This window comes from Rattus rattus, chromosome X (assembly GCF_011064425.1).
Source record: "Rattus rattus isolate New Zealand chromosome X, Rrattus_CSIRO_v1, whole genome shotgun sequence".
Taxonomy (NCBI): Eukaryota; Metazoa; Chordata; class Mammalia; order Rodentia; family Muridae; genus Rattus; species Rattus rattus.
Window position 1 is genome coordinate 24,603,708 of NC_046172.1, and position 13,489 is coordinate 24,617,196.

General features: G+C 42.0%; 1 pseudogene; it reads left to right on the forward strand.

Annotated features, from left to right (window-relative positions):
• Positions 1–12,634: 12,634 nt before the first annotated feature.
• LOC116888245 lies at positions 12,635–13,006 on the forward strand (annotated as a pseudogene).
• Positions 13,007–13,489: the final 483 nt, after the last annotated feature.

Consider the following 13,489-nt stretch of genomic DNA (forward strand, 5'->3'; position numbering starts at 1 on the left):
GTACTGCTATCCCTAATCTTGCTCCTTTCCGTCTATGAGGGAGGAAGGCGGGGAACCCTAAGTAAAAGGAGAGAGAAGTCACCAGCAACCACAGCGGTGTCCAGTAAAAACAAGAGCAGAGCTACTTCCCATAGTTACTCTACAAGGGGTAGTCAAAGGCTCCAGGCAGAACAGTTAAATGTCAACAAACCAACGCCCTAGGCAGCCTCTCACCCAGTGGCCAGCATGCAGTGAGCATCACTTTGTCAAATGCACATCCTGGAGCAGCAAAGGGCGTCCCTCAAACAAGAAGAGAAATAAGTTTGTGAAAGCCAGTGAGAGTCCTCATTTTCAGTCCTGACTCTCGTCCTAGGGGTTTTGCTGGCGATTTCTAAACTGTGTGTAAGTTAGCTCAAAAAGGTATTTAAAATTCTCAAACCAAAGTTAAACTCAATTTTTTTATATTATCATGATTTTGAGTGTATATATATTTGGATAAAGCACATATACCAAGCCTGATTCAGTATTTGAACATAATCTTGTAAGAACTATAAAAAGATTGGCATGCTAGGGGTGGGGAGACCGCTCAGCCCGTAAATCAGCTGGTACGCATGTGTAAGGTTCTGAGCAGATCTCCAGCATCTGTGTAAAAAGGCGGGGGTTGCAGAGCAGGCCTGTAATCTCAGGGCGAGGTAAGCAGAGAATCTCTACAGCTTGCTGGTCAGCTAATCTAGTCAACTTGTGAACTCTCAGTTCAAAGGTCTCCCAACCTTAGGGGTTGGGATTTAGCTCAGTGGTAGGCGCTTGCCTAGCAAGAGCAAGGCCCTGGGAGTTCGGTCCCCAGCTCGAAAAAAAAAAAAAAAGTCTCCCAACCTTGTCTTTAAGAAAAAGGGATGACTGAGGAAGATGCACACACTATCTTGAGAGTGTCTTAACATAATAGCTTGTTTTCAAATATATTCTTTAACTGAATTAACTGAGCAGCCTTACAGAACAATAGCCCACTCACCACCTCAATTCATCATCTGATTCTGTTTTCTTTTCTTAATCTTTTATTATGGAAAACTTCAATTTCATATAGTGGGGCCGCTGTACTTGCATGCATGGATTCAGCCAAACATGAATCAAAAATATTTTTTTAAAAGAATTGCACGTGTTGGACACACCACTTATATTCAGTTTGAATTATTTTTATAATTTAAAATTGTTTTTCACTGGTTGCCAGGGCACAAACCTTGAGAGGCTGACGTAAGAAGATTTCTAATTTGAGACTAGTCTAGGCTATCTAGTAAGACTCTTTACAAAAAGGGGACAACAAAAAAAATGAAAATATTTAACATAATAAGTACTTAAAATTAAGCACATTTACAGAGGACTATAAGATATTTCAATATGTGTATATATGTTGAGTATATCATTTTATACAAAAAAGTTGAGCATCTTCAGATTTTGGTTTCTGAGTATTTCATACCATCATTCCATGAATATTAAAGGATGACTGTATAATGGGAAATACTGTATTAAACCCAGCTACGGATCCAACATTGTATTTCAACAATTACCTATCCACTAATAATCATGATTTTATTAAAACTCCCACTTCCTCTTGGGTCCTATTAAAGATTTTTAAAGTTTATTTGTATAATTTATGTGTATGTGTCTGTGTGTACCACATGCATGTAGGAGCCTCAGAGGCCAGAAGTGGGTGTCAGATCCCTATCACCACCTCCACCACCACCTCCACCACCACCACCACCACCACCACCACCACCACCAAGCTTGAGTTATTTGTAGTGTGAGCACCTGGCGTGGATTCTGTGACCTGAACCTTGGTGTTCCGAATCAGCACTAAGAGCTCTCAACTGCTGAGCTCTCCCTCCAGCCTCTCTCTGAGTTATTTTAAAGCAAAGCTTGGATATCTTATTAATTTGCCCTGTGGCTGTATTTTCATAGGAAAAAAATCCTGTTTCACAATAAAAAGAAAGTAAGTAGAATCACCTCTGATGGTGTGAATTAGAGGACATGAAAACTATCAAATTTTCAAAACGTTAAGAAAACTAGCACAAAGCCCATTAATCCTATAGAGTATCAACCTTAGAGTAAACATCTTAAGGTTGGGTGAGAGTTCAGATTAAAAATCTATGTTTAGCCTGAAACTGTATACTGTTCGGCTGCACTGAGGTTGAATAAAATGATTATGTGAATTGAAGAGCGCGAGGTTAGGACTTACCCTTACACTTAAGCAAGAATCAGCCAGGCGGCCATAGCAAGCACTCTTAATCCCCGCACTCTGGAGGCAGGAGGATGTGGAGCTCTGTAAATCTGAGGCTAGCCTGGGTCTGCAGAACTAGTTCCAGGATATCTACGGCTACCCTGGCCAGGGGTGGGATCGGGGGCGGGGAGGGGGGGCAAGTTAAGCAAGAATTCAGAACTAGAGGAACAGGAAGCACATTTGTTCAATAACACCGTGAGTTCAAACAGTGCAAATAATGAGAAGAAACTCTGAAAACTTTAGCATTACATAAATACTACAAATGCTAGTATGATCCAAAGCCAAAATGCTATTCATGATATCAGCCCGAAAACTAAGAAGATATCAGTTTTGGATTGTTATTTTGGGGCTTTCTGCATATGTGTGTGTGTGTGTGTGTGTGTGTGTGTGTATGTGAGTGTGTATGTGTATGTATGTGTGTGTATGTGTGTGTGTATGTGTATGTATGTGTGTGTGTGTATATGTGTGGTTGTTGTTGTTGTTGTTTTCTTTTGTTTTTGTTTTTTGAGAATGTCTAACTCACTTGGTAGCCCTGGCAGGCCCAGAACTGGCTACATACACCACTGTGACCTTGAACTCAGAGAGATCTACCTGCCTCTGCCTTCCAAGTACTGGGATTAAAACATGCATAGCCATGCTGGCTTCCCCTCACTTTAGGGTTTTTTTTTTTTTTTTTTTTTTGGAGTCCAAGTCTCACTCCGTTGCCCTGTTCAGGCCGGAACTCACTAGGCAGCCCAGGCTGGTCTTGAACCTACAGGGAATCTTTGCTCCTTTGTCCCTAGTGTGGGGGTCTAGGCCTGCAGTGCTACAGCCAGCAGTTCGGGATGATTTTAAATGTCATTTTTAAAAGCCAGTAATACCAAACAACTGCAACCACTCTGGATTTCCTCTAAAAACTGATTTGAAACTAACGTGAAATTTCAAAAACTATCAGGAGATATAAGGGAAACTTGCTCAGCTCTGTGCTTTCTCTGAATTGAGTTGCATTCCCACACTGAAGCAACAGTGGACAGCACTGTACTTCCACACTGATGAAGGAATATGCCATCTCCCCACCCCCAAAACTTGCACTCTATGAGGAAAACCAAATACTTTAGTTTTTCCTACCTTTAAAAATGTATGATAAAACATGCATAATTACCATTTTAACCAATTTCAGTTCTACAAATTCAAGAGCATTCATAAAGCTATGTTGCCATCACTCCTATCTGTGCTCAAACCGATTTCTTCATCGCCAGTGTAAACTCTGTACTTATTAAGTAATACCTCCTCCCCACCCCTTGCTCATCTCTAGACTATGTGTCTGTTTCTTCCTTTGTGGCCAGTGTAGTAGAACAGGAATCTCTTCATTAAGCCTAGATGCAATGACAGCCACAGCTTAGTACAATGAGACCACAAGAGGCAGGGGTTCTAAGTTTTAGGGTAGAGGCATCAGAGAGGATTCAACAGGAGGGGTGAGAGTAGAGAGAAGGACAAGGAACGTTTCCGGCACAGTGGTGACACGAGGAGGGTGGGTGATCAGGCACCAAAGCCAAGGAGGGCAATTGATGTCGAAATGGGCAGAACTTAGCTTTATCCCTCGAGCAATGGCAGTGTTGGGTACATAGGCAAAGGCTCCACAGACAAACTGACTCCTTTCTTGCTAACCGTGTAAGTGGGAGACTTAGTAACGTTCAGGAAACATAATACCAGGTACAGTGTGTACTCAAGAGAAGGAGTATGCTAGCTCAGCCTTCAAATGGAAGGTTGTGATAAGACAAGGCCAAGGGTACAGTGGCTGGGCACAAGAACTGAACAAACAGATGCATGGCCATACACATGGCCAGAGCACAAGTTCTGCACAGGTACACTCTGGGGACCTTAGACCTGTCAGCATGCTTCCAAGAAAAGTCTTGCCTATGGCTTCATCCCTTCACTCAGTCATCAGGAAACCCCTGACGTAAGGCTGGGTTATTTGGCAAGCAGAGAATGAAGAAAAGGCCTTCAGGACACCTTGCTGAATGCCTCACACTCAACAATCACCCTGTCAGGTAACAGGGTTGTATGTCATGTGACAGGTTCATGGTCCTGTCCCAGAAGCAAGGCCTATGCAGATCAAGACTGGCTTTCTTAGGGGTAGGGGTCCGAAGGCTCTAGAAGACCTAAGGTTACCCTTACACTCTTTGTAATTCTCCAGAAGGACCTGCAGTACTCTGGAAATCTGCACCTCTGTTGCTGATATCCCTGTACGGGGCCCTGACTCTTCAGACTGTTGTGTTCTAGGGGAAAAAACAAACAACAGGACTGAGGGTGCGGCTCAGCTGGTGCTGTGCTTGCCTAAAATGTATGAAGCCCTGTGTTTGATCAATAGCACCCCCCAAACAGCACATGGTGGCTCAGGACTATTGTCCTAGTTCTCAGAACTCAGGAAGTAGAGGCAGGAGAACTTTAAAGTCATCCTTAGAGCTACGTAGGGAGTTCAAGTCCAGCCTGGGTTATATCACACACACACACACACACACACACAGGCGTTTATGTGCACATACATACACATACATACAAACACATATACACACACATATATTGCATGAGGCCACAGATATATTTATATATTACTATTAAATATACTTAATTCAAAATCTCTTTCTTGAAACTAGGTGAAAAGATATCTGAACCTCCTTTTCAGCACCCCAAGTCTTCTATGAATACCTAAAATTGCACTGGCCTAGGAGATAGCAGGGCTTCAGTTGAAGGCGGGGCTGGATGAGGATCTGAGATTCGATTGGGAGAACATAAGTGTCCAAGTGGCTAGAAGCGTTTTGGATGTCCTTCCATGTAATGGATTATTTCTGGTGGCTCTGGCAGCAGAGCACAGGACAGGTAGCAGCAGGCAGAGGAGAGCCAGAGAAGTCAAGGAGAATGTGATTATTTCAGTCACCCTTTGTTCATTTTTAGTTTCTTCAATATAGCCACTGAACATCTGTTAAATGCCAGACACTCTTCTAGGCTCAGGGGAACAAAGCAAAGATGTGAAGCTTAGGTTTTAATAGGAAGAAACAGATAGTAAACAAGTAGTATGGAGTAGTCAGTTATAGAGTCTATTCAAGTATGTTCAATGAACTATAGATCAGGACATAGTAAATCTGGAGTGCCACCGGACTGGGAGTGTTATATTTGGCCTAACTGACAAGGTGACATTTGAGATATGGACTGAAAGGGGGTACTGTTAAACACCCCTTTTGTTAAATAGCTTCAAGAAGGGGAATTCTAAGTAAACAAAATGTTTGTGCAAGATCCAAAAGTAAGAACACACTGGCCATATTAAAGGGGCAGTAAGGAGGCTAAGAAGGCCAAAGCAAAGTGACCAGGAAAAAAACAAGGAGCCAATGAGATCCAGAGGCAACAGATGTCACATACTGTAGATTTCTTGACCATAATAATGGGCTCTTTCTCTAAATCAAGGCTGATCAAAATTGGCATTGTTAACTAGAAGACTTCTGGTTTCTAGGGACTGTCTTGTGAATGGTGGGGTGTTTATTTGCATTCCTACTATCTTAGGCTTCAGTTAGAAACTACTAGCACCTACACCAGAGTTGGAAAAACAAAATTATCTCTGTACATTGCCAGATGTTACCTGGTGAAAAAAGTTGTCCCAGGTTGAGAACAGTATTCTCAGGGAAATGAGGGCAAAATGAGGATTTTTTGACCAAAGGAATATATATGATATATATGTGATATATGATATATATTATGTATATGTATGATCAATATATATATATATATATATATATATATGAATGAATGATTACTTACTATTACATACTAAAAGTTGCCTTGGAGCTGCATATGTTACACATCTATAATCCCTGAACTTGGGGAGCTGAGGCAGGAGGATCATGATGAGTTTGTCATCAGCCTTGGCTGCAGAGCAAATTCCAGGCCAGTCAGAGAAAAACAAACCAAAAAAGCAAATGAACAACAGCCACAAAATGGCCCTGAGAGTGCTGGGAATGTAGCTCAGTGGTAGAATGCTAGTTTGATATTAAAAGGAAGGGAGTAGAGCTCGCACTCAATGAACAAATAGAAGAAGGCATCAAGAGTGTACAGCTGGCAGAATAAAAATTAATCCTTGAACAGAGAAACAGAACCTGGCATGAGAAACGAGGAAACATGGCGGTCTTACCATCTATTATACCCAATTGGAGACACCAAGGGGAGAGCCAAGAGGAAAGCTCCAAGGTAATTGGCAATGCATTTCTGGTGCCCGGAGCAGTTAACAAAAAACACACACACACACACACACACACACACACACACACACACACACACACACACACACAAATCAACTCCCTCCAAGAGTTACAGGTGTACCAAGGAAGGCTGGCAGAAAGGGACAATTAAGGGTGCACCTGCCCACAAAGGAATAATGAATCCAGACAGAACTGAAAGTTGATGGTCAGGCATGAACAGAGTTTGAAGAAAATCGAAGTAAGTAGAAATTCAGCTTAATTACTGCTAGGCTATACTACCTATAACAATTCTTGATCTACGGTCAATCCTTTCTGTTAAACTGAAAGTAAATTTCTTGAGAGTTATTTATAACTTACTTATTGAACTCATACTGTCCAATCTTGTTAAACAGTAAATAAAGTTTAACTACCAAACATACCACATGATCTACCACAACATATTACTGCGTTTCATGAAAAGTCACCCATGTCTCCATTTGCTCAGAGAGATGTACCAATGTGCCATGGGGAAGCTAAGTTTTCCACACAGATGTGCCCTTTGCTAGCACTGATTCTTCATGTAAACCCTTGGATTTTATTGACATGTCTGATGTTTTGTAGACTTAGAAATGTATAGAGGAGAAAGTGTGAAAAGGTACTAAAGAATCATTGATAAACTGTGTATTTACTGTGATAAGTCATGTGAACTCTGCCTGATTTAACTTTCTCTGTGCAAAACAGATAGAAAGAAAATGTACTCTGAATAAAGGTTACAATCACATGGAAAGAAACTGTGCATTTCTCATCAGATTGACTCCTGATTTCAACAGGAAGCAGGCCTTTTGCAACTCCTCAAATCTGAATTAGAGATTATCTTGCCAAATCTTGATGGAGAAAGCCCGTTTCCTCCTCTCACCCACTTCTTCCCTGGGAGCATGACTCCCATCTGAGAGTGGTACCTTGCTGCTTTGGGCTTTCAAGGCATTCTAGCCTGATTTTAAAAGTTGTGAATTAAGGACAAAACTCCTAAGAATAAGAAAATTTTTTCTATGTCCTGTGAACATCAGCTACTCTGGGTATTGTGCAGGGATTGCTCAGAGATCCATGGCAGTTTCACCCACAAGAAAAAAATGGAGCTTACTTCTGTTCTGTTCATAATCTAGTCAAGCCTTTGAACATGTAAAGACACCAGATTACCGACAAAGGAGACCAGGAAGCAGAGAGCAATGTAGTTTTCAATGGCTAAGAAGGCACCCATTGTCCAGAACTAAGGTGTGCCCATTAGCGCCAAATGTTTCTCAAACATATAAAGGGAGGGCACTGAAATTAATATCGAAAAGCTGCCACCAGCTCCAGGGCAGAAATACTTAACAAGGAATGTTGCAAACAATAACAGCTACCAACCATTCTATATTTTGGAGGTAGCTCTCCTCTAGGTCTAGGGCGTGGCATAAAAAGTTAAGGCTACAGTGAAAAAGTTTCTGATTTTTGCAAGCAGTGCTGTGATAGTGCTCCACAGCTTAGGGATGGCTGTGAGCCTGTCACCAGATCCGGGCTAAGTGGGGGTGGGGATGAAGAAGAAAACACCAGAGTCTTAACTGTGCCTCAGTTTCTATGCAACCTTGGAACTGATAGCAATTACCCATGTCTCCCAGCTGTTTTTTTTAAACAGGATGAACATTTTTACTTAGGTTCAACCAACTCTGGCAACATGCCCTCACAAGGGACTGCTCCTCCTGTGCCCCACCCCCCAAATTCTCTCAAGTGAAAAAAAAAAATGTGGAGGATTCTGGTGACTCCCAGTAGTAAAGAAAAGGGGTTAGGGCAGAGAGGACGAAGCCCAGTTAGGCTCGCTGGAACTGAGGCAAGACTAGCAGAACCAACAGCTGTCACTGCCGAATTTGTCGGGAGTAGAGTTGCGGTCCTCTCTGGGTCTTTTCAACCTCCCTGAGGTTCCCACTCCATTAGGCTGCCCATCCTTACCTGGACGTTTCTCCGTTTGCCCAACAGTCCTTAACAAGTGCCACCGGCAAGTTAGCTTCCCAGGACCTGCGACTGGCTACTGTCCATCAAGGCCTCGCCCCTTGGCACCCGCGCCACGCCTCCCAGAAGCCACGCCCCCAGCACTTCTAGCACCACAAGAGCCATTAGGGACCGCCCTAATCCCGCCCCATCTAGACCTGGCGTGCCTCTACTCAGGCTTAACAGACCGCTTCGACTTAAGCCACGCCCCTCAGCCCGAGCCACTCCTCTGAGTTCCTTCAGAAGGGGAGGGGGGGAAGGAGAACCTCCCAACCGGGGTCAACCCTGCTTGCTCCCTTCTCTGCCTGCCACAGGCAACGTTTCTGGGATAAAAGCAACATTTCTTGGATAAAATCAGAATGCTGGCCCAAAAGCCTGGTCTAAAAAGTGTCTTTTCTCAAGTTTCATCCATTTTAGAATATCATGATTTTGACATGCTAGGGACAGGCGACATCACTAGGGAAAGAAATGCTGGATGCTTTCTTTCCCATTACCATTCAGCTCAACTTACCCAAGTTTCTAAACATCCTCTGAACTTGCACTGTGGGTTCATGGTTCTTCCAGCCGGTTTGTATATCCTTTTAAAACGAGAAAGGAGCTGGAGAGATGGCTCAGTGGAAAAGAAAATTGACTCTTCTTCCCGAGGACCTGGGTTTAACTCCCAGCATCCACTTGGCAGCTCGTACCCGTCTAACTCCAGTTCCAGGGCTTTTGACACCCTCATACAAGACACACGTGCAGACAAAACACCAATCAACTTTAAATACAAATAAATTATAAAAACCTAACTTAAAAAGGCAGGACCATGGCATTGTGTTCTAGTCCACTGGCCTTATCTAACTTTAATGCAAGACAGAGGCAGAGGCAGCAAACAGGCAGGCTCCAGTCTTAGTCTCTTACAGGTGATTTTTCTTAGGTGACAAGCACCTTCTTACTATGTCGAGACTGGTTGTTTTGACATTAAACTGAAACTCTGGTTGTGACTCAGTGCTCTGAGAGTATGCATTCAGTTATCCTTCCTCCTTCCAGTCCTCTGCCCCGAAAGAAATGTGGAGAAGTTACAACCAGCTTGCTGCTCTTGTACTTAAATCCTTGGCTTATTCATTCAAATCACATTTATGGTGTTGATCCTCTTCTGGCAAACAAGACGAACCTCAAGGTGCTGATGGTTAGATGTTACCCCAACTCAGGTTGGGATGTGATGACTCCTCCCCCCAAAAAAAGTCTAAAGGAAAGATGTAGCAAGGAGTTGATAGGTAGAAAGGATTTAATAGTCACAAGTCCTTCTCTTCAATTCCATGAATGCACTTCTTTCCTTAAAATAATTTTTTCAGGTAAAAAACTGTCTTCATATACTTGAGCGTTTTGTAAACATGTATTTCTGTACATGTGTTGGATCCCTGGAACTGGAAGTATGGATGGTTATGAGCTGCCATGTTGGTGCTGGGAACCAAACCCTCATGTTCTGCCAGAGCAGGAAGTGATCTTAACCACTGTGCCATCTCTCCAGCCCCTGAAAATACATCTCTTTAAAAAAGTTTTCAGGAGGGGTTGGGGATTTAGCTCAGTGGTAGAGCTTGCCCAGGAAGCGTGCCAAGGCCCTGGGTTCAGTCCCCAGCTCCAAAAAGAACCAAAAAAAAAAAAAAAAAGCTTTTCAAGGTATCTCACAAAAGGCAAACTAGTTTATCTTTAGAAAAATAGCAAGTATCAAGTCTACAACCCACTGCTAATTATAATTACTTCTTAAAGCAACTTTGCTTACAAATAGAGCAGCACATAATAAAAACTGAACATCTATTGCTTTCTGTTCATAGTACAAGCACGTATGTACTATCTCAAATCATAGTTTAGGTAACATAAAGTGCATATACAGTAACATGCATTGAATTTCTCATGTCACAGGTCTTCTCTATCCCATTAAGAAGAATATTATTGGGTAGCGAACACAGAAGGACATTTTATAGTACTTAGTACACTTGTTCATACAACAAACCCCCCATAAATCTTTAGCGAGTACCCACCTTTTCAAATGTACACAAAGACACAATTTCTGCTCTCGTAGCTATAGGATTTACTGGCTGGCTGTCCTCCTTCCCATCCCAATAATAAAAACATTAGGATTGCACATCAGTTCTTTCTTTCTTTCTTTCTTTCTTTCTTTCTTTCTTTCTTTCTTTCTTTCTTTTTCCCTATGATGTGGACCTCACATCAATTCTTTCTTGCTTCCTCTCCTTCTATTACATTTCTGGCTTAAAGATGGTGAGAGCAGTCAAAATGTTGTCCTCAAAGGAACACAGCAAAAAGAACATATTACAACAGAACTCTTGATTAACCTCATCCTGGCCTCATTTGTGACATGCTTTTATTACAACTATATAAGAGAAAGAGCTTCAGAACATAATGAGGAATTGTTGGGTAGAGAGGAAAATTGTCTAGGTGGGTAATTAGAGAAGAGTGAGAATGAAGAATATTATTAGTAAATGAGAACTTGTGGGAGAAAAATTAATTGTTAAATAAGAAGAAAATGAAGCCTAATGCAATGGCATGTACCTTTAATTCTAGCAAAAGCAGGTAGGTTTCTGCAAGTTTGAAGCCACTCTGGTCTATGGTCGTGAGTTTCAGGCCAGTCAGGGATACATGGTGAGACCTTGTCTCCCAAAAGTTATAGGGGGTTAGCAGGTAGTGGGAAATTGTGGGAGAAAGCAGACAGTTGTGAGAATGTCAGACTTTGTTCTGGGAGAGAATAGAAAATAATAGAAAAACAAAGAGTTTTAAAGAGGTCAAGTCCTTTGGCAAAATTTCCCATGTAATGGTTATAACTTTAATAACTTGGCTGCAACACAGTGTCCAGCTATTTGGTCAAAAACAATTCTGAGGGCTGGAGAAATGGCTCATCAGTTAAGAGCACTTCCTACTCTTACACAGAATCCTGACTTGGTTATCAGCACCCACACGGTAGAACACAACCATATGTAACTCCAATTCCAGTAAAGCCAATGCCCTCTTCTGGTTTCCTCGGGCACCAGGCACACACATGATGCACAGACATACATGCAGGCAAAACGTCCATAAGCATTTTAAAATAGAAAACAATGTAGTCGGTAACATGATTTTAAACTAAGGAAAAAAATCAGGTTTCTGAACACAATGGGAAAAAAATCCTTATTAAAAATGGGCTGACAGATTGACTCTGTATTCTATCTGTTCTTATCAAGGGTATGATGGCAATTTTAATATCCTTCTAGTACTCAAAGATTAAAACCACCATGTGGTTTGTTAGCTTGACTGAATGTAAAATCACATAGAAGATGTTAAAACATACCTGTGTAGGTGAACGTAAAATCACATAGGAGAAGACTGGGAAGACCCACCCTGAATATACACAGCACTATACCATGGGCTGGTGATCTACACTGAATAAAAAGAGCAGAGTAGAAAGCAAGCCTAGCACTGGTGGCCTAATTAGTTTAACTGTCAATTTTATGGACCTAGAGTCACCTAAGAAGGCTGTCTCCATTAAGCTTGTCCAGTTCATATTGGCCAGTGAACACGATTGTGAGGAACTTCCTTATTAGTTGATGTAGAGGGCCAAACCCACTATGGGCTGCACAAATCCCTAGGCAGGTGGTCCTGGGTTATATACAATAAGCCAGCTAAGCATGAGTCTGCAATTGAGCCCACCCAAGATGTTCCTCCATGGTTTCTGCTGTATTTCTTTGGCTATAAATTACTTCCTTGGGTTGAAGGTGGAATAGAAAGTAGTCCTGGCTTCAAGTTCCTGCTTAAACTCCTTCAATGATGGACGTGACCTGGAAGTATAAACTAAATAGATCCTTTCCTCTTCTAAGTCGTTTTGGCCAGCGCGTCTTATCATCATAACAGAGAGGAAAGCAAAACAAGTGGAATTCCTCATCTGTCTGTTTCCTGGCTCGCCATGTTATGAACTGTTTTGCACTGCCACACCATTCTTGCTGTGGTGGAAAGAGCCCTCTGGAACTGTGAGGGAAAATAAATCTCTCCTCTCTTAAGGTATTTCCATCAGATACTATGGTGAAAAAAATGAAAGCACCCAATACAATTTGTTCAATTGATTTTCTAAAGTATAGTGCTTCTTAAATTTTAGTACAGAAGACTTCAACCGTAAGCTCAAGGGATGCAGCCGGAGGGGAAAAGTGGTCCTGGAAAAGAAGGAAAAGGAGGTGCAGCCTCTGGGAGTGACAGTGCTGACAAGAAGTCTTAGGGTCCTAAAGGTGGTGGCAATTCAGTAAAGGTCAGACACATTCTATGTGAAAAACATGGGAAAAATCATGGAAGCCATGGAAAAGTTAAAGTCTGGGATGAGATTCACTGAAGTGGCCAACCAACATAGTGAAAATAAAGCCAGACAAGGGGGCGACTTGGTGGGGCCATTCAAGAAGCAGCCTTTGCCTTGCCTGTAAGTGGGATGGATAAGCTTGTGTTTAGAGACCCACCAGTTAAGGCAAAATTTGGATATCATATTATTATGGTTAAAGGGAGGAAATAAAATTACATGAAAGACTGAAAAAAAATTAGTACAAAGAAAAGTCTCAAATTCTAATGAGGATGATATTGTAAGCTAAGCGCAAATATGTATCCTAAAGAATCATAGCAATAACATGATCCCTAGAACTTATGGAGGAAGGACAGAGCTGATTCTCAAAGGAACTGCACACAGGTTCCTTCCAAGTACACCACTGCTACAATCAGAAAGCACACTACAGTAAGCTAATTCTCTGTACTGTTTGAATGGTCGTGCTAATTAAGTAGAGTGCACAGTTCCAGAATGGGCCGTCTTTACCATGGGAGCATTTCAATTATTGTCCTGTGAATGGCAAGAAGGTTTCAATTCACATTTCAACTTTGATCTGTTTAGAGTAGCTGCCTGAGTGAGATTTGCTGTGAAATTCTGTGAGTCTATCCTCAGAAGGAAAAAGTTCTGTGACTGATTAACAATGTCTACTGGCCACTGGATGGCTGAGTAGGTGCA